The sequence below is a fragment of the Myotis daubentonii genome, chromosome X (genome assembly GCF_963259705.1).
Source record: "Myotis daubentonii chromosome X, mMyoDau2.1, whole genome shotgun sequence".
NCBI lineage: Eukaryota > Metazoa > Chordata > Mammalia > Chiroptera > Vespertilionidae > Myotis > Myotis daubentonii.
Genome location: NC_081861.1, coordinates 115,187,026 through 115,206,463, shown reverse-complemented (window position 1 = coordinate 115,206,463; position 19,438 = coordinate 115,187,026). Strand labels below are relative to the sequence as shown.

The 19,438-nt window shown below is 37.3% G+C and overlaps 1 pseudogene; it reads left to right on the top strand.

Annotated features, from left to right (window-relative positions):
- Window positions 1–13,120: 13,120 nt before the first annotated feature.
- Window positions 13,121–18,772, top strand: LOC132223675 (sperm acrosome membrane-associated protein 4-like; annotated as a pseudogene).
- The last annotated feature ends 666 nt before the right edge of the window (window positions 18,773–19,438 follow it).

Genomic DNA, 19,438 nt, shown 5'->3' with positions numbered 1-19,438 from the left:
TTCCCTCACCTGCCCCCCAAGGAACTCTTTTTTTTAAGGAAACCTTAGCACCTAGCTATGAAATAAGTTCTATCATGAATTTTCTCGATTATCTGAGAAGAAATTTTGATCAATATATTACAGCAACCTAAGTCTGTCCAATAAATAGCACTACCACTTTATATTTGTAGCACTATCTTTTACATTTATTAAGATAAATACACTCATGTGCACACACACATATGTATGCACATATAAACACAAACATACATACATGTATAAGTGATGTATGTATGTATATATAATATATACATACATAAGACATTAGAATGTAAATATATAGATAAACATAATATTTAAATTATATATATATAATAAATATATATGAGAGAGAAAAAATATCTCATTTTTCTAGGCTTCATCTAATAAGCCTGGGGTTTCAATTCCCAATGATATGGAAGAACAAAGAACTGTAAATGGATGGAGAATAATCATTTACCTCTTTTAGTTTGGGATCAAACTGTGGGGAATAAGGGAATAAATAGAGAAAATTTTGATATTTTGACAAGTACTTCTCTGAGTGCAACTCATGTACTCTATCTAGAGTTATCTTTGTTCATTTGGTGTATCAAATGCAAGCAGCATTTTGCCACTTTTCTAGCAGATGTCCCTGCCTATCAAAAGATTATTCTTGAAGAGTGACTCAACTTAAAAAGAATATCAAAGTAATTCAACATTATCTGCAGTGACATCTAAAATTCATTCCATTATGTTAAAATACTCCCTGAAAATGTTTTCCACCCCAGGAAGTTTCTTCCAGACTAAACACTAATATCAATAATACATTTTAACAAAATTAGTTCACAATAAAGGGGAAAACACAACAAAGTAAAATAAAATTGTTAAGCAGCATAGTACTTTAAGAGGCTCTGAACTTACAGAACAGAAACAAACTTTCTAAATGTACTCAAAGAGCAAACAAATATACAGATATACAAATGCTTTATTTTTGACTTTTTACAAATTTGAAGACAGAAAACTCACTGGAAAACAAAAATAAGCCAAACATTATGAGTCATGAATTTTAATTTGTGAACTGCCTTCAACTTCACATTGTTATTTACAGTTTATTTCAGGAGATAAAAAGTCAATGCATCTTCACTTTCATTTAACCATGGATGAAGGAGGTGGGAATACAAAACAGTAGGAATAAAGGAAAAGTGTACAAGTGAAGAGACTGGTCGACATTCAGTAAATATGTATAGGCAGAGAGCAAAACATCTTAACCAATAAACAATCACTTGCCTAAAAGATGAAAGTAGCTGAGGATGAGATCAGATACCTACATATGTAAGTAGTATCCACCCCCCTTTTTTATTGTTTAAGGTATTACAAATAGTAGTACATATGTCTCCCTTTTTTTCCCCATTGACCTCACCCAGGCCTCCCCTACCCCCGGCACCTGCCCTCATCCCCCCTCCCCAGTATCTTGCGTCCATTGGTTGTGCTTATATGCATGCATACAAGTTCTTCAGTTGATCTCTTATCCCCCACAACCTTCCCCTTCCTTCCCGCTGTAGTTTGACAGTCTGTTTTATGCTTCTTTGCCTCTATATCTATTTTTGTTCAATAGTTTATAATATTCTTTATATTCCACAAATCTCAGCTGTGGTGAATTGTGCTGCTATGAACATAGGGGTGCATATATCCTTTCTGATTGGTGTTTCTGGTTTCTTGGGATATATTCCTAGAAGTGGTATTACTGGGTCAAATGGTAGTTCCATTTTTAATTTTTTGAATAAATACCATACTGCTCTCCACAGTGGCTGCAATAATCTGCATTACCACCAGCAGTGAAGGAGGGTTCCTTTTTATCTGCATCCTCTCCAGCACTTGCCTTTTGTTGATTTGTTGATGATAGCCATTTTGGCAGGTATGAGATGGTACCTCATTGTCATTTTGATTTGCATCTCTAGGATGATTAGTGACTTGAGTATGTTTTCATATGTCTCCTGGCTATCTGTATGTCCTCTTTCAAAAAGTGTCTATTTAGGTCCTTTGCCCATTTTTTATTGGATTTTTTATCTTCCTTTTGTTAAGTTGTATGAGTTCACTGTAAATTTTGGAGATTAAACCCTTATCAGAGATAACATTGGCAAATATGTTCTCCCGTGCAGTGGGCTTTCTTGTTGTTTTGTTGATGGTTTCTTTTGCTGTGCAGAGCTTTTTATTTTGATGTAGTCTCATTTGTTTATTTTCTCGTTAGTTTCTATTGCCCTAGGAGCTGTATCGGTAAAGATATTGCTATGACAAATGTCTGCTATTTTGCTGCCTATGGCTTCTTCTAAGATTTTTATGGTTTCCCATCTTACATTTAAGTCCTTTATCCATTTTGATTTTATTTTTGTGTATGGTGTAAGTTGGCGGTCCAGTTTCATTTTTTTTTGCAAGTATCTGTCCAGCTTTCCCAACACCATTTATTGAAGAGATTGTCTTAACTCCATTGTATGCTCTTGCCTCCTTTGTCAAATATTAATTGAGCATAATGGCTTGTGTCAATTTCTGGATTCTATGTTTTGTTCCACTGGTCTATAGGTCTGTTCTTGTGCCAGTACCAGGCAGTTTTGAGAACAGTGGCTTTGTAGTACAGCTTGATATATGGTATTGTGATTCCTCCAACATTGTTCTTCTTTTTCAAGATTACTGCAGCTATTCGGGGTCTTTTTTTAATTCCAGATGAATTTTTGGAGAATTTGTTCTAGGTCTTTGAAGTATGCCGTTGGTATTTTAATGCAGATTGTGTTGAGTTTATAGATTGCTTTGGGTAGTATGGACATTTTAATGATGTTGATTCTACCAATCCATGAACATGGTATATTCTTCCATTTGTTCATGTTTTCCTCTATATCTTTTTTTAGCATCCTGAAATGTTCTGAGTACAGGTCCTTTGTCTCCTTGGTTAAGTTTATTCCTAGGTATCTTAATTTTTTTGTTGCAATGGTAAATGTGATTGCTTTTTTTGTATCTCTTTCTGTGAGTTCATTATTGGTGTATAAGAAAGTCATAGATTTCTGGGTTTTAATTTTGTATCCTGCTACATTGCCAAATTCATTTACTAAGTCTAGTAATTTTTTGATGGAGTCTTTGGGGTTTCCTATGTACAATATCATGTCATCTGCAAATAAGTACAGTTTTACTTCTTCTTTTTCAATTTGGATGCCTTTTATTTCTTCTTCTTTTTCCCTTTTTTTAGGTAAGGCATAGTTTTTAGTATCACATGCAAGGCAGAATATTACCGTAGTTTTTCATTTATATGACACTATTTTTCTAAAATCGTTAGACTGAAAATCGAGGGGCATCTTATACAAGCAAGTCATCCAAGGAGGGAGCCTTGTGGGTGCAGGTTCTTAGCTGGCCATACCTTGTAAAACAGGCATCCTCCAATCATGAGCCTTATTGTTACTTATGTCAGCTGATGCCAAAATTGGAGGTGGAGGTGGAGAGTGCGCAGATACAACAGGGATCGGAGAGTTCTGGGCCCATAAAGATGTCAAAAAATAGAAAGATAAATACCAGTAAGCGATTGTCTTACGCTGCAAAATCCAAACTGAATTTAATAATCTATGCAAAAGAGCATGTAAATAGAGCTGCAGAGATACAATTTGAACCTCCTCCCACTGAGTGTATGATCAGGCAGTGGAGAAAACAGGAAGAACAACTCCTTAAGGTGCCAAAAAAGAAGAAATCCTTAAGAGGAAAACCAGAAAAATGGGCAAACTTGGAGCAGAGGCTTAAGACTTGGATTATGGAGCAGTGCTAGAGTGGCTTATGTGTGTCAACCAAGCTTATTCAATGTCAGGCAAGAATGTTTGCAAGCGAAATGAACATTGTTGATATTACAGGAAAGGCAAAATGGTGCTTCAATTTCATGAGGAGAGAAGGGTTGGCCATGAGAACATGAACAAAGTTAGCTCTGAAAATGCCATCAGTTTATGAGGATGATATCACATATATAGACAGTGACTCAGAAGACAACAGTGATACAATAGAAGTTGAAGAAATTGATATGTCTGGAACTAATAGTGATGAAGAAGAGAGCAGTGATGCAACAGAGGCTGAATAAAGTGATGTGCTGCATAATATCATAGTACTGGTATGTAAACATTACCTGCATTAATTACTAAATAAAAATGTGTTCTGTTTTATGTTTAAAATATTGATTTCTTAATTTGGGGTTAGAAAATTAGGGGGTGTCTTATACACGGAAAAATACGGTAATACTCTTATACAAGAAATATAAGCACAATAAAAGGGGATTAAGAGAAGAGGGAAATCACATCCTATTGGGAGAACATATTAATTCTTTCCTTTTTCTCAGTTCCTCAATTTTTTCTTTAAAAAAATTTAAAATTTATTTTTTCAATTACAGTTTACAATCAATATTATTTTGTATTAGTTTCAGGTGAATAGCATAGTGGTTAGACAATCATTTACTATATACTTTGCTAAGTGTTCGCCCTGATATTTCCAGTACCCATTTGACACCATACAAAATTATTACAATATTATTGACTACTAGAGGCCCAATGCATGAAATTCGTGCAAGGGGCTTAGCCCTTGCAGCCGCAGTGGCTTGCCTCGACCCTTGCAGCCCTGGCTTTGTCTAGAAGGTTGTCTGGAAGGATGTCTGATCTAATTAGCATATTATGCTTTTATTATTAGAGGTATTTCTTCTGCTGTACTTTATATCTGCATGTCTATTTTGTAACTACCAATATGTATTTCTCATTCCCTTCACCTTTTCCACTCACTCCCCCAACCCTCCACTCTTCTGACAACCATCAATCTGTTCTCTATATCTATGAGTCTGTTTCTGTTTTGTTTGTTTACATTGTTCTTTAGACTCCACATATAAGTGAAATCATATGGTATTTGTCTTCATCTGACTGAGTTATTTCACTCAGCATAATATGCTAAAACTCCATTCATGCTGTCACAAATGGTAAGGTTTCCATTTTTTTATGGATATTCCATTATATATATATATGCACCATCACTTGTTTATCCACTCATCTATTAATAGGCACTTGAGTTGCTTTCATAGTTTGGCAACTGTAAATGATGCTGCAATGAACACAGGGGGTGCATATGTTCTTTCAAATCAGTGTTTTGTATTTCTTTTAGATATCTACCTAGAAGTGGAATTACTAGGTCATAAGGCAGCTCCATTTTTTTATTTTTTGAGGAAACTCTATACTCTTTTTTACAGTGGCTACAACAATTGCATTCTCCTCAATAGTGCATCAGTGGTCCCATTTCTCCACATCCTCACCAACACTTGTTGTTTGCTGATTTATTGATGTAGTCATTCTGGCAGGTTTGAAATGATACCTCATTATAGTTTTAATTTGCATCTCTCAGATGATTAGTGACATTGAGCATCATTTCATATGTCTATTGGCCATCCATATGTCCTCTTTGGAGAAGTATCTACGCAGGAAATTTTGGGTTTGAGTTGTATGAGTTTTTTATTAATTTTGGATATTAACTCTTATCAGATGTATCATTGTCAAATATGTTCTCCCATTCAGTGGGTTGTCTTTTCATTTTGTTGACGGTTTCTTTTGCTGTGGGTAACCCCCACTACTGCCCACAAAAAAAGATCAAAGAGATAGAGATTTTGCTATTATTTTAATTATGGAATTCCAAATAACAACCTTTTCCAAACCATTTCGTTACTATGAAGATGAAGGAAATTAAGAACAAAAATGCCTCATATGATGATATTTTAATTGAGATGTAATTGACATATAGCATATTAGTTTCAGGTATACGACATAATGATTCAATATTTGTATCATATATGGCTGATTTTGATAAGGTCATTGCCTTTTGTTTTGCATGACAAAGGCAATGTAACACCAGAAATTAAGCCAGCCTAAAGCATTCACGTGCCATAGATTTTCTGTGGAATTGTGGTGTCTGATTCCTGGTTTAGACATAATTCCCTTTCTTTTCATAAATGCTAAAATTCCGAACACAAAATACCAAAATTCACAGAAAAATCTCAGTCCTCATCAGAAAAAATAGAGATGGGGAACAAATATTGGCATTAAACTTATTTAAACACTTATTTTTTGAATGTGCTTTTAAAAATAAAACACATAAAGTAGGTCTGCTAATAAAGAAAATATAAATGACATCTGTTGTGCCCTTTTCAACACTTACTTCAATGACGATTTTCTTCTTGGGATTTAACAGGTATTTACCCAGGAAGACCAAAGTAGGCCATGCCATGTAAAAAACAAAACAAACAGCTATGTTAATGATTATTGTGTCCACTTCAAAGAGTCTATGTGAATTTGTTTTTTCTATATTATCACTTCAACAGAAACTGGCCAAATAGCATCAAAGGAATGACCATGAATGTTATGTTGTACCTTCATCAAATAGTACATGTATTAAAATGATCATAAAATTAATATCCATTTTTCTGGCAGTTACTGTGTGTTCCATTGAAACAAAAGATGTTTGATGTGAGATACAGTAGTGATTCCCTCATTATGCCCAGCTTTCCTCTCCCTAGAACCATAGCAGATATAACCTTCCCTCTCAATTAAAGTTAGGTAAGATTGCATAATATGCTTTCACCAGCAAAATGTAAGCAGAATTTATGTATTACATTCTGGATCTTTCCCTTCCTCTGCATTGTTACTCATAGAAGCACATGTCAACTCAGAGATGTAGTCAAAAGCCTTCACTTATAACAGCTGCATTCTAGTGCTACCAATAGCCACACAGAGTTGCTGTGAGGAAGAAACAATGTCTTGAGGAACTAACATTTATTTGTAATTTTCACATAGCTAACTGATACACTTGACATCACAAGATACCACATCAGTACTAAGAAATGTGGTGTCTTGTTATGTTTCTTATAGGAAATATATTTTTTAAAAAAATTGTATTTATTAAGTTGAGAGAGAGAGGAAGGGAGTGAGGGTAGGAGAGAGGTGGAGAAAGGGAAGAAGAGAAGGAGGGAGGGAGGAGAGGGAAAAGAGAGAGAGAGAAACATCAATTTGTTGTTCTACTTATTTTTACCTTCATTGGTTGATTCTTATATGTGCCCTGATTAGGGATCAAAAACAAAACCTTGATGTTTCAGAACAATGCTCTAACCAATTGAGCTACTCAGCCAGGGTAGAAATGAAAATTCTCAAGAAAATATTTAGGAATGATGGAAACTGGGATGTATAATCATAAGTTTCCATATAGACATTTACTGAATACAGTTTTTTCACAAGTTGTACTCCAAATCATGGTAAAAATATTGGGAATATTTTAAATATTGTAACTATGTGAATCATATGTTTTCCTAGTTCCTCCCACATCCTTAAAATATTATTTTTTCAATTTGTTACAGCAAATTCTCTAAGGTGTGTTATAAAGATTTAAAATCAAGAGAGACAGGACTCTGATAAATATAAATACACACATTATATATATATATATATATATATATATATATATATATATATATATATATATATATATATAATTTAGCAAGGAAAAACACTGATAATTATTTTCATAATAGTTTACTACAGTGAAAAATACACTAATAAATTAAACAAGTATTTGGCCAAGATAAATTGTTAACCTCTAGCTACTTCTGCATAAACTTCCTCACCTTAAATGACAAAAAGTAAATCAAAACAGGCTGTAGTAAAACAAAGCACAGTTTATTTTGGATTCTGAATACTCACAATCTTGAATATTGAAGTCATTCTTTGGTAGCAAATAACTTACTGATGCTTTCATTTATAAGGATCATACTATATGGACTCTGAAAACTTTTAGGGTCCACACTCAAACAACAAAAAGATTCACATCCTAAGTCATCCCCATATGGAGGGGAGAATAATAATTTCATGTTGAAATACAGCTAGTACTTGCTAGGTAAGCCTAAAATGGCTTCTTGATGATTATTTTCCTCACACTAATGATGTTATGACCTTTCCTAATACATTCTACAAAAAATCATTTGCTATAAAAAAGGAATCATTGACTTGATTCAACTGCCTCCTCATAAGAATTAACTACTTTATAATGGCCCTATCATGCACACCGAAGGAAGCAACCCATTTTTTGCCACCTGGTTGATTTCAGTGCTTGATAAAACTTCAATCAAATAATTATCTCAGCCTTCAGAAATCCTTCATGACTGCATTACCAAATTAAAGTATTTCATTTCAAATGTCAAAATACATTTTAACATGCAACATTTAGTTAGTAAAATTTCTTTTTTTCTACATTAAAATCTTGCCACCAATTTGGAAGTTTAAGTTAATTAATGACAAATGGAAGGGATGGAGGAGAGACAGAAAAATAGAGATCAAATGGGAAATATTTTACATAAAATTATTGGGAAATATTTGTTTTCATGCTCCATAAAAATAAAGTTTGGAAGACTTCTTTTACATTTCAGACTAAAAAAAAGAAAGCATGAGATCTCTTAAAATAATTAAAATAAAGCTTACAAAAAGAAATGTTAGGAGTCTCAGGTAAAACACCTGAGAGCATGACAGAGCACACGGTGCTTTCCTTTTAAGGACAAATTCTCAATTATTAAATTATATTTTAAAACCCCTGGCTTCTTCATTTTTCTAACAATAGTAAAAAAAAAACATTAACAAACAAAGCAGTCTAAAAATCATTGACTAAAGCTAAGAGACTTTACCATATCTTTCTTAAATGATATATGAGATTGAGTTGATGTTTTTATTTGATGGCAAAGAATAATGATTTTTGTTCAACTCTTATGATCACTCCTTTTTTGAACACTGTTTATTTGGCAAATAGATGAAATAATGAATATCATAAAGTATTATGAAACCCTAAGACAAGCTCACTTTTTCTACATGAGTGATTCTTTAATAAGTTGACCCAGGAATAGCTACTAAGAATTACTGTGAGACTGAAGAATCATTTCCCTATTTTCCCCCTTTCTACTCCTAGCAAATAGGCTTTTAACATGGCAAGAATCCCTTGGGCCACTAACCTTCTCTCACCTCCAATTTGGTTTATTTTCTAAATGAGAAGCACTTAGTTACCAAGGCAACAGGCTTTATATAAATAGGTCTGTAGGGCACCTAGTTTAGTCTAGCATTTGCTACTAATCATTGAATGACTAACAAAAGCAATATTCAGGCAGTCTTATTTAAAAGAGGAAAACATAGTCTATAAAGCCACACAAATGCAGGATATTATTTAAGAGCAAATCAACACGAAGCATTCACTTGAACATTAATTCTAAGTAAATCAGAGCCTTGTTATCTTTACATCTTTGGAGGACACATCAAGGATCAACATAAAATCATGGATGTTAATATCTGTTTATATTATTAAATCAATGAAGATATTAAAAGAAAATAAAGCAGTACTTTATAATAAAACACAGATCTACCTCTAAACTAAGGAATACTTTGTTTTTCATTGCAAAATCAAAGACAATAGTTTTCAAAATATCTTTGAAAACAAATAACGCAGAGATACTTTAATTTAGCCTATATTTTGGTGTATCAAATTTTCAGAGTATTGCTTATGTGATGATTGCAATGAACCACCAAGATCCTTCTTCAAGGAAGGACAAAATTTTGCCCCAGCTTTCATTTATCATCCACTTCAGGGAACGCCTCTACTCTGAAGAGACACATTTTTCAAGGTTATGATGCCCTTACCAGGTAATCCCCAATCCAATGACTGATGGAAGCAGTTGTGTAAAGTACTGGCCTTTTAGGCCCAGTGCGCATTGATCCTGGCTCTCCAGAACTTCCCCATGGTGACAGCTAAGGCCCAATATCAAAAACAACTAGGCTTCTACTTTGATCTCTTCCTAAACAGGGCCTGATACCAGCCCATCCCTTAATAACTATTCTGAAAATTAAAATCCACATTAGAGTTTTCTTCTGGAAGAACTAAGAAAGTTAGGAGACGTATAATAAGGCAGATGCAGACATAGTTCCATTATTGGCAATAACTATTTAAAAGGCCATATACAGTATTTGAATCCTTTAATGGCTCACTTTGCCAAATATTAAGATACTAGAGGCCCTGCACCCTCTTGCAATCCGGGACCCCTCAGGGGATGTCAGACTGCTGGTTTTGGCCTGATCCTCGCAGGCCAGGCCAAGGGACCCTAGCGGTGCACACCTCTGGTATGCATATAAGATATTTGGTTAATCTCTTCCTACCCTCCCCCATCCCTTCTTCCTTCTGAGATTCATCAGTCTGTTCCACGTTTCCATGCTTGTGCACTGAGTGTTTGCCCCCTGGTGGTCAGTGTGTGGCATAGCTACCGGTTGAACAGTCATTTAGGTTTTTACTAGTAGATAGATGGTCATAATGGAAGACCTGACCCATTCAGTCACATTGAAGTAGGAGGCTTATCTATCTGTGAAAGCTTAAAAATAACAAAAACAGCAGGGAGCTGATATGATCGTAGTCATGGGATAGGCAAAGCTGTCTGTGCCACCTGGGTCTATTTCTTCGTCTGCAGGGCCCATGCTACTGAGGCCAAAGAGGCAGGCTGCATATCGATTGTGCTGGCATGTTTCCTTCCTTGCTAAGTTCTAACCCTGGACAACTGGTCTTTTTGCCTATTCCCTAACTTCCAAATGTAGGCAGATATATCAAAGATGTTGGCAGATGGTAGAGGTGCAAGCAAAACCTATCTGGGCCTCCTGCCCCACCACTCATGTCACTGGCATCCCTGGATGATATTTGGAGGAGGCAACTGCTCCTGCTGCTGCTTGCAATTCTGGTGCACAGTACATCTGCAGTGTTTATGGTGAAATCTGGATACTGATCAGCTTGCACAATGGATGACTTCTCAAACTGCCCTCTTGAGGAACTACCACACAAAAGTGGTGATAAAAATGTGATCTTAAATTCACCATCTAATTCAGAAGAACTGAATAGCATTTGTTGTAGTAAAGATAATGCTTCTGATGTCAGTACAGTGATTGCTTTTGAGGAGGGATATATATTGGCCCCCAATTGCATCAGTAGTGTAACACGTTAGTGTCCAAATGTTAAGTTTTATTCATAACTTGTCAGACACAGCTATTCTCCCATCACAAGCGCAAAAGGAATCAATATGTTGGAATCCATACCTGATATCAAGGCAGACAGAGATGAAAAATACAGATGTGTCAGAGGCAACCAGATGAATACAAGCATGATGCAACTATTTAACTCGGTGAAATTACTATCCAGAAATACCTTTCAAATAACTTCAACAAGGAAAAAACACTCTGTGAACAAGAACCACCTTTCGCAACAAAACCTCCAAGGCCAAAGCCTACAAGTTCGCCAGAAAGTACAACTGCTTAAAAATACAATACAGGTGGGGCAAAAGTTGGTTTGCAGTTGTGAGTATGTGAAACACAGAATTTATTCTTGTATTATTAGTTATTAATTATTGTGTTATTTTCCATACAAACAACTGCAAGCCTACCTTTGCCCCACACTGTACATGTGTTATAAATGGAACTGGTCTCCTTGTAGCATGGAGTACCGACTAATCATCACCTATGGGAAAGCTATAAGGCAACTGTGACAAGAGCATCAATGTCAACCCTAAAAAGACCACTGAGCTATAATTCTCATTTAGCCACACTGGAACTCTGCAGCAAAAAATGTCACTCTTCTTTGGAATGGATGCAAGTTCTAGCCTGTTTTTTCTATAAGAAATTCATGTAAATACAATTAATTCTATCTGACACCAGAGATCCCACTTTTTATTTTTATTTTATTTAATTTATTTTTTTAAATTTTATTTTATTGTTTAAAGCAGGGGTGGGCAAACTTTTTGACTCGAGGGCCACAATGGGTTCTTAAACTGGACCGGAGGGCCGGAACAAAAGCATGGATGGAGTGTTTGTGTGAACTAATATAAATTCAAAGTAAACATCATTACATAAAAGGGTACGGTCTTTTTTTTTTTTTTTTTTAGTTTTATTCATTTCAAAGGGGCGGATCCGGCCCGCAGGCCATAGTTTGCCCACAGCTGGTTTAAAGTATTATAAATAGTAGTACATATGTCTCTTTTTTCCCCATTGACCTTCCCCCAGCCTTCCCTACCCCCTGGAACATGCCCTCACCCCCCGCCCCCCGTGTCTTGCATCCACTGGTTATGCTAATATGCATGCATACAAGTCCTTCAGTTAATCTCTTACCTCCCCCCACCAAACCCTCCCAGCTGTAATTTGACAGTCTGTTCTATGCTTCTCTGCTTCTGTATCTATTTTTGTTCATCAGTTTATAATGTTCTTTATTATCCATACATGAATATCATGTGGTATATTTTTTCACTGACTGGCTTATGAGATCCCACTTTTAAAGCTTCCACTGAGAGCCTTTCAAGCCACCAATGGAAATTCCCATAAGTATTATCTTAAGAAAAAAATTCACATCACAAATGCCTCTCCAGTCAACATATTCAAAATTTGGATGGGTCCAGGTTTTCAAGTTTGAAGTTTGCATCTGTGGAAGGATTACAATTGGATCACAATAACATACTGAGTAGTGTTGCCATTGGGGGTGCCCTTTCATGATTATCCTTGTTGTCTTAATTGCTTATCTTATTGGCAGGAACAGAAGTCATGCTGGGCATCAGATAATTTAGCATTTGAAATTACTCTCTATCACTGTATATCAACAGCAATTGCAAGAGGTTATGTTCATTTTCTCTAAATTTAAATTAGTATTGAAATGGAAGCATGATTTTTTATAAACCTTTCTTCAAGCCTGCTTTATCAAATGTGAAGTTCATCTTGCAATATTTACTATACACAAAAGGGTAACTATTAAAATAGTGGCGTTACTGTTACTAAGAGTTTAAATATTAATGTCTACCAAAGTAGAACTCTAAAGTAAGGTAATAGTGTTTTACTAATCTGGCACTAACTCCTCTATCATTTAAATATTTTTTAGATGCTGGTGGGCATTGATGCATGGAACAGACTAACAGTTGTCAGAGGGGAGGATGGAGAGGTGACTGGATGAAAGAAGGTAAAGAGATTAGCCAACCCCCCCCCAACACACACACACATCACATCACATCATATCACATCACATAGACATGGAAAACAGCGTGGTGATAACCAGAGAAGAAGAAGGATTTGGGTAGGTGGAGGTCAGCAAAGGGAGGAAAATGGGGATAGAAAGAGACTTTGCTTTGGATGATGAGCACACAATGGAGTGTACAGATGACGTTTTATTGAATTGTACACTTGAAAACTGTGTAGTTTTGCAAACTAATGCCACCACAATAAATTCAATTTTTAAACAAGATGTTGATGTTTGGTTTCTTTATTCTTTATTCAGATTAAGTCTTAGAAAGGGAAAGTCTTGGGTTCTGATACTCCTAATTGATGGAAACCAACTGCTATAGTGACATGTTTAAATGCTTCAAAATAATATAGAAAAAAACAAAAATTGATATAAGGGAGCAAATGATGATGGAAAGAGACTTGACTTGGGGTGCTGAACACTCGATACAGTGTACAGATAATGTAGATAATGTGCTGTAGAATTGTGCACCTGAAACTTGTATAATTTTGTTATCCAGTGTCACCCCAATAAATTCAATAAAAAGTAAAAATAAATTCCAAAAGATGAAAATTTGATATGCTTAAATTAAGCTTCAAAAACCAGGGCAGGAATAGTCCATATAAGGATGAACAGAGCAAAAGTTAAACATTACATAGTCAATTGGACTTAACCTTTAGCATTTTTATGTTCTGCCACTTTAAAAAATATCAGAAAGGATGCTGTTTTTAGTTACTATTTTAGGTTAATTTTCAGTCTGCTGTTTGAAGTTCAGGGTGATCCTGTTTCTATACTTGTGTACAATATAAATCTCATTGTATTGATTTATCCACTTCAAACTTGGTTGTGACTGTTTACTTAAATGATCAGTTCATATGCAATGCACTGTTTGTAACAATGCTGACAAAATCCTCCTATTTGTCTTGGAACCACAAAAACAATGAATGTCAATTATCTTTAGTTTATGGGGCAGGCATTATACAGTAAAATTTACATCTCTTATCTTGGGTTATTACTATGTACACTAAATATGCTTCTTGCCATTTTCTAGATAAAGAAAAAGAAATATATGCATAGTTATATGGCCAGGGAATAGGATGAGCAGAGTTTGAATCCCTATCTTATTGACCTTCATGTTCAATATCTAGGTTTTTGTCACTTTGCACACAGCTTCTTTTGTCATAAGGAAATTATTTAAAATAAATATATTTCTATTATTTCAAAACAGATACCTAGCTGTTCCTATGTTAATATATTTCCTATTTGTTGGCTCGCCACAGAACTGTTTTCTTCAGAGCATGCAAAGCCCCTGCTAAGACAAAGACTGTGATAGCCTCCTACAATTTTTTTCTTTTATAAGAAATTATTTTATTTTATTTTATTGATTAAAGTATTACATATGTATCCTTATTTCCCCATTGCCCCCCTATTTCTCTTTCATCATCCACTGATCATTTCAACTTACCCACAGAATCTTTCCTCTTTGCCATATGCCTTAAGACCAATGTTGATTGTGCTCCAGTTCAGTAGCACTTTCCCAGGCATCCTGAGCTTTGTGTGCCATGATGTCCTGCTGCCTGAACTCTGGCTTGCTGCCTGTTTCACCTCCTTATCCTCCCCCAAATATGCTGTTTCTAATGGAAGCAGAGGTGATATGAGAGCAAAGCAAAGAGGCCCTGGCCATATGCATGCTCCCCAAAACTATAGTATCTTCTGTGTGACACTCTGCAAGTAATGCAAAGAAATAATTATTTTGGCTCAAAAAGAGGTGTTTTAAAAATAAAATGTCAATTTTACTTTATTTTTTTAAAATATATGTTATTGATTTTTTACAGAGAATAAGGGAGAAGGATAGAGAGTTAGAAACATCAATGAGAGAGAAACATCGATCAGCTTCCTCCTACACACCCCCTACAGGGGATGTGCCAGCATCCAAGGTCCATGCCCTTGACCGGAATTGAACCTGGGACCCTTCAGTCTGCAGGCCGATGCTCTATCCACTGAGCCAAACTGGTTGGGGCATCAATTTTATTTTTATTTATCTTTTTCTTTTTTTTTTTTCTTACCGAGGTCCATTCTTTAGACTGTGTAGGCTGAAGAGCTATGTGGTTTAGGATTCTTTTTTTTTTTTTTCCCTTCAAATCTTTTAGGATTTCTTTTTATTATTTTTTTAGAGAGAGAGGAAGGGAGATGCAGAGAAAAACATTGATGTGAGAAAGAAATATTGATTGGTTGCCTCCCTCACACACCCCAACTGGAGATTGAACCCACATCCTGAGTATGTGTTCTGGCCAGGAATCAAACTGGCGACCTTTTGATGCATGGGACAATGCTCAACCAACTGAGCCATACTGACAAGGGCCTGGTTTAGATCCTTAACTAATGTATTGTGAAGGTAATGCTAGTCAATAATGAAAGTGCCTCTTTCAGTCTGCCTGCCTGCAAACTTCAACCTATATATCATTTCTTTCTCTCATTTCTTCTATTAATAGTTCAGTGTTGGGGTGATGTTGACAACTTTGAGAGATCAGAGTAGCATTTGTGACAATAATTGACTTATTTCATTTCTAAAATTTACTACTATGCAATCAGAGTTCTTTCTAAAGTTGATTCAAAAGTTTTGGAAAAAAATCATTGCATGAGGTGATGAATTTTTCATCTATAGTGCTTTAAAAAATGGAACTTGGAAACATACATGAAGGTAAGCATAAGCCTTTTAAAAAATTGTGTTGGTAAAACAATATTCACATGCAAAAGAATGAAGCTGGATCCTTGCCATTCATCATATACAAAACATAACTCAGGCTCTAGCTGGTTTTGCTCAGTGGATAGAGCAGCAGCCTGCAGACTGAAGAGTCCCAGGTTCAATTCCAGTCAAGGGCATGTACCTTGGTTGCAGGCACATCGCCAGTAGGGGGTGTGCAAGAGATAGCTGATTGATGTTTCTCTCTCATCGATGTTTCTAACTCTCTATTCCGCTCCCTTCCTCTCTGTAAAAAATCAATAAAAAACAAACAAAACATAACTTAGAATGGTTCAAAAAACATAAATGTGAGAGCTAAAACTCCAGAAACTCTTAGAAAACATACGAGAAAGCTTCATGACATTGGATTTCCCATTGATTTTTGGAAATGACATCAAAAGCATAAGCAACAACAACAAAAATAGATAAATTGGACTATATCAAAATTAAAAATTTTATACATCAAAGGACACTATCAAAAGAGTGAAAGGTAACCCACACAATGGTAGGAAATATTTTCAAAGTCATATGCTGAATATGGGGTTAATTTTAGAATATATAAAGAATTCCAATGACTCAAAAACAAAAAAAAACAACCAACCAAAAAATTATTTAAAAATGTACAAAAGGCTTGAACAGATAGTTCTCTAAAATACTATGGAAATAAGCACATGAAAATATATTCAACATCCCTAATTATTAGGAAAGTGAAAATCAAAACAATGAGATGCCATTTCACACCCTTTAGGATAGATATAAGGATATTATGTAAGTCTCACTTATTATTTAATCTAATGAACAAAATAAACTGGTAAACAAAATAGGTCCAGAGGCATGTAGGCATGGAACAGGCTGATATATCTCACAGGGGAGGGGGTAGATGGGAAGAGGTTAACCAAAAACTTATATACATATATGCATAACCAATGGACACAGGCAATAGTGTGGTGAAGACCTGGGGTGGGGCAGGGGCTGGGATGAAAGGGGGAGAAGAGGTGAAAATTGGGGGACATCTGTAATACTGTCAACAATAATTTTAAAAAATTAAACAAAAAAGAAAATCCTGCCATCCTCTAGACCAGGGGTGGGCAAACTTTTTGACTTGAGGGCCACAATGGGTTCTTAAACTGGACCGGAGGGCCAGAACAAAAGCATGGATGGAGTGTTTGTGTGAACTAATATAAATTCAAAGTAAACGTCATTACATAAAAGGGTATGGTCTTTTTTTTTTTTTAGGTTTATTCATTTCAAACGGGCCGGATCCGGCCCGCGGGCCGTAGTTTGCCCACGGCTGCTCTAGACTCAGCATCACCCCCATATAGAATGGGGCACACAAAGGTACCTATGCCATGAGGACAAGACATTAAGATACTTAAATTTTCATCTGGGCCCTAACCGGTTTGTCTCTGGATAGAGCGTTGGCCTGTGGACCAAAGGGTCCCAGGTTCGATCGCGGGCACATCCCCAGTAGGGAATGTGTGGGAGGCAGCTGATTGATGTTTCTCTCTCATGAATGTTTCTAACTCTCTATCCCTCTCCCTTCCTCTCTGTAAAAAAAATCAACAAAATATATTAAATTTTTTTTCACCTGGATTTAGACTTAAGTTTAAACCTGGGCTCTGCCTGTTCCCATTGAGAGATGTCTCAGCTTTCCCCTCTGGCAAGAGATTTAGTTCATTTTCTGACACCCATGGGGACTGTTCTGAGACTCAGCTGCTTCCTATAATGACCCCTATTTTTAAGCACTTGCTGTGTGCCAGGCTCTGGCTGTGCCTGCTCTGTGTGCCTGTTTGCTCATTTGAGAGACAGAGCTAATAGATAGAAAGATTCCAACCAGAAAACATAGGTGGAGCTCCCTGCACGGTGTCCAACTCCAGAAGCCTGGGGGCTGTGGTGAGCCCAGCCCTTCTGAGTCCTGTCATCACAGTGATCGCTATTTAACGCATCCACCACGGGTCCTGCACACAGCAGGTGCTCAACAAATTCCCTCTTTGGAATTAAATAAACCTGGGCTCTAATCCTGGCTCTAAGGCTTTGGACACCTCCCTTTTCCTCCTGAGCCTTGGTTTGCCCATCTGAGAAACGGGCTCACCATGGGCACTGGGCAGGGGCAGCACCTGACACTCAGCAGAGCCTAAGACTGAGTGGCCAGGATGGCAAGTATTAGGTGGAGCATTCTTACCTCAGTTGGGTAGCAATGACCTTGCTCCCTGGCAGGTCAGTGGGCCAACCTGCCCTTCAGATTGTGACACCCCTCCCCCACCCATGACCTCACCCCCAGAGTGGCCAGTGGAACCCTGAGGGGTCTGTGAGGTCACCCCATTCTGCTCCACAAACACTCTCCTGGGGCAGCAGCCACTGGCTGTCTCTGTCCCGGGGAGGCTTCAGAGACCCCGGGACTCGGGAGCCGTGGTCAGGAAGAAGCTCCTGAGAGGGACACGGAGCGCTGGGAACCAAGGACACTCCAAGTGCTGACCCCGGGAGGCCAGAACCAGGGGCAGAAGTCTCGTGGACGTGCGGAATGTCATTCAGCAGTTCCGGGAGGCCCACTGCCAGGAGGCCACCACGGTCCTCGGCTGGGTACTGCTCCTGGTGATGGCTCAGCCCCTGGTCAGGCCAGGCGCCATGGACTGCATCTTCTGTGAGCTGACCGACTCCTCCAACTACCCTGGCATCCCCATGACCTGTGGCGATGACGAGGAGTGCTTCATGGGCAAAGGGATGGCCCCTGGCCTCGGCCCCATCATCAACAAAGGCACCATGGACATCAGTTCGTACCGTCGCCTTGAAGAGCCTGTTACCTACTAGGGCATCACCTACAGCCTCACCTTTACCTGCCATTATGGCGAACTGTGTAACAGGGCCCCCACCCCCACAGGCAGCCTGGAGGTGGGGGCCCCTTGCCTGGCACTGGGCGTGCTGCTGCTGCTGATTCATTGACTGTGACCAGCGTGGAGGGCAGGGCCTGGGACTGTTCTCAGGGCTCCTCTGCTTCTTGTGGCTCCTGCCCCTCTGTCTCTCCCCCTCCCCCCATTAAATGGCCAGAGACCCGAGACAAAAAATAAAATGATAATGATAAAGCTGTATAGTGCTTTTTCATGGGAATGATAGTGTAACAGACTTTAGAAATAAGTAATAGTTCTCAAGCTTTTAGAGCTAAGAGGAGTGATGAGTTGAGAAAATTATTCAGATAATCTAGGACCAGAGGCCAGATTTCTTTAAATTGTGGAAGGTGTTTGCTTGAAAGAAAATACAGGGCATTGTTGGCTGAACTGCATGTTGATCTTTTAAGAATGGATGTATCACATTACTTAGCAGTTCTCAAATTTCCCTGAATATTAGAAACACCTGCCATCCCCAGATATTAAAACAGAATCTCTGGGTTTGGTCCCAAGGCATTGGCCGTCTTGTTTTTTTTTTTTTTTTTCACCAAATATTTTATTTTATTCCCAGGACTTAAAATACACATATGTTAGGTTGTATAATATTGAACCAAAGATCATTGAGGTGCTCATTTTTAATTTTTTTATTGATTAAGGTATTACATATGTGTCCTTATACTCCCATTGCCCCCCACCCCCCTGTCATGCCCTCACCCCCTTATTG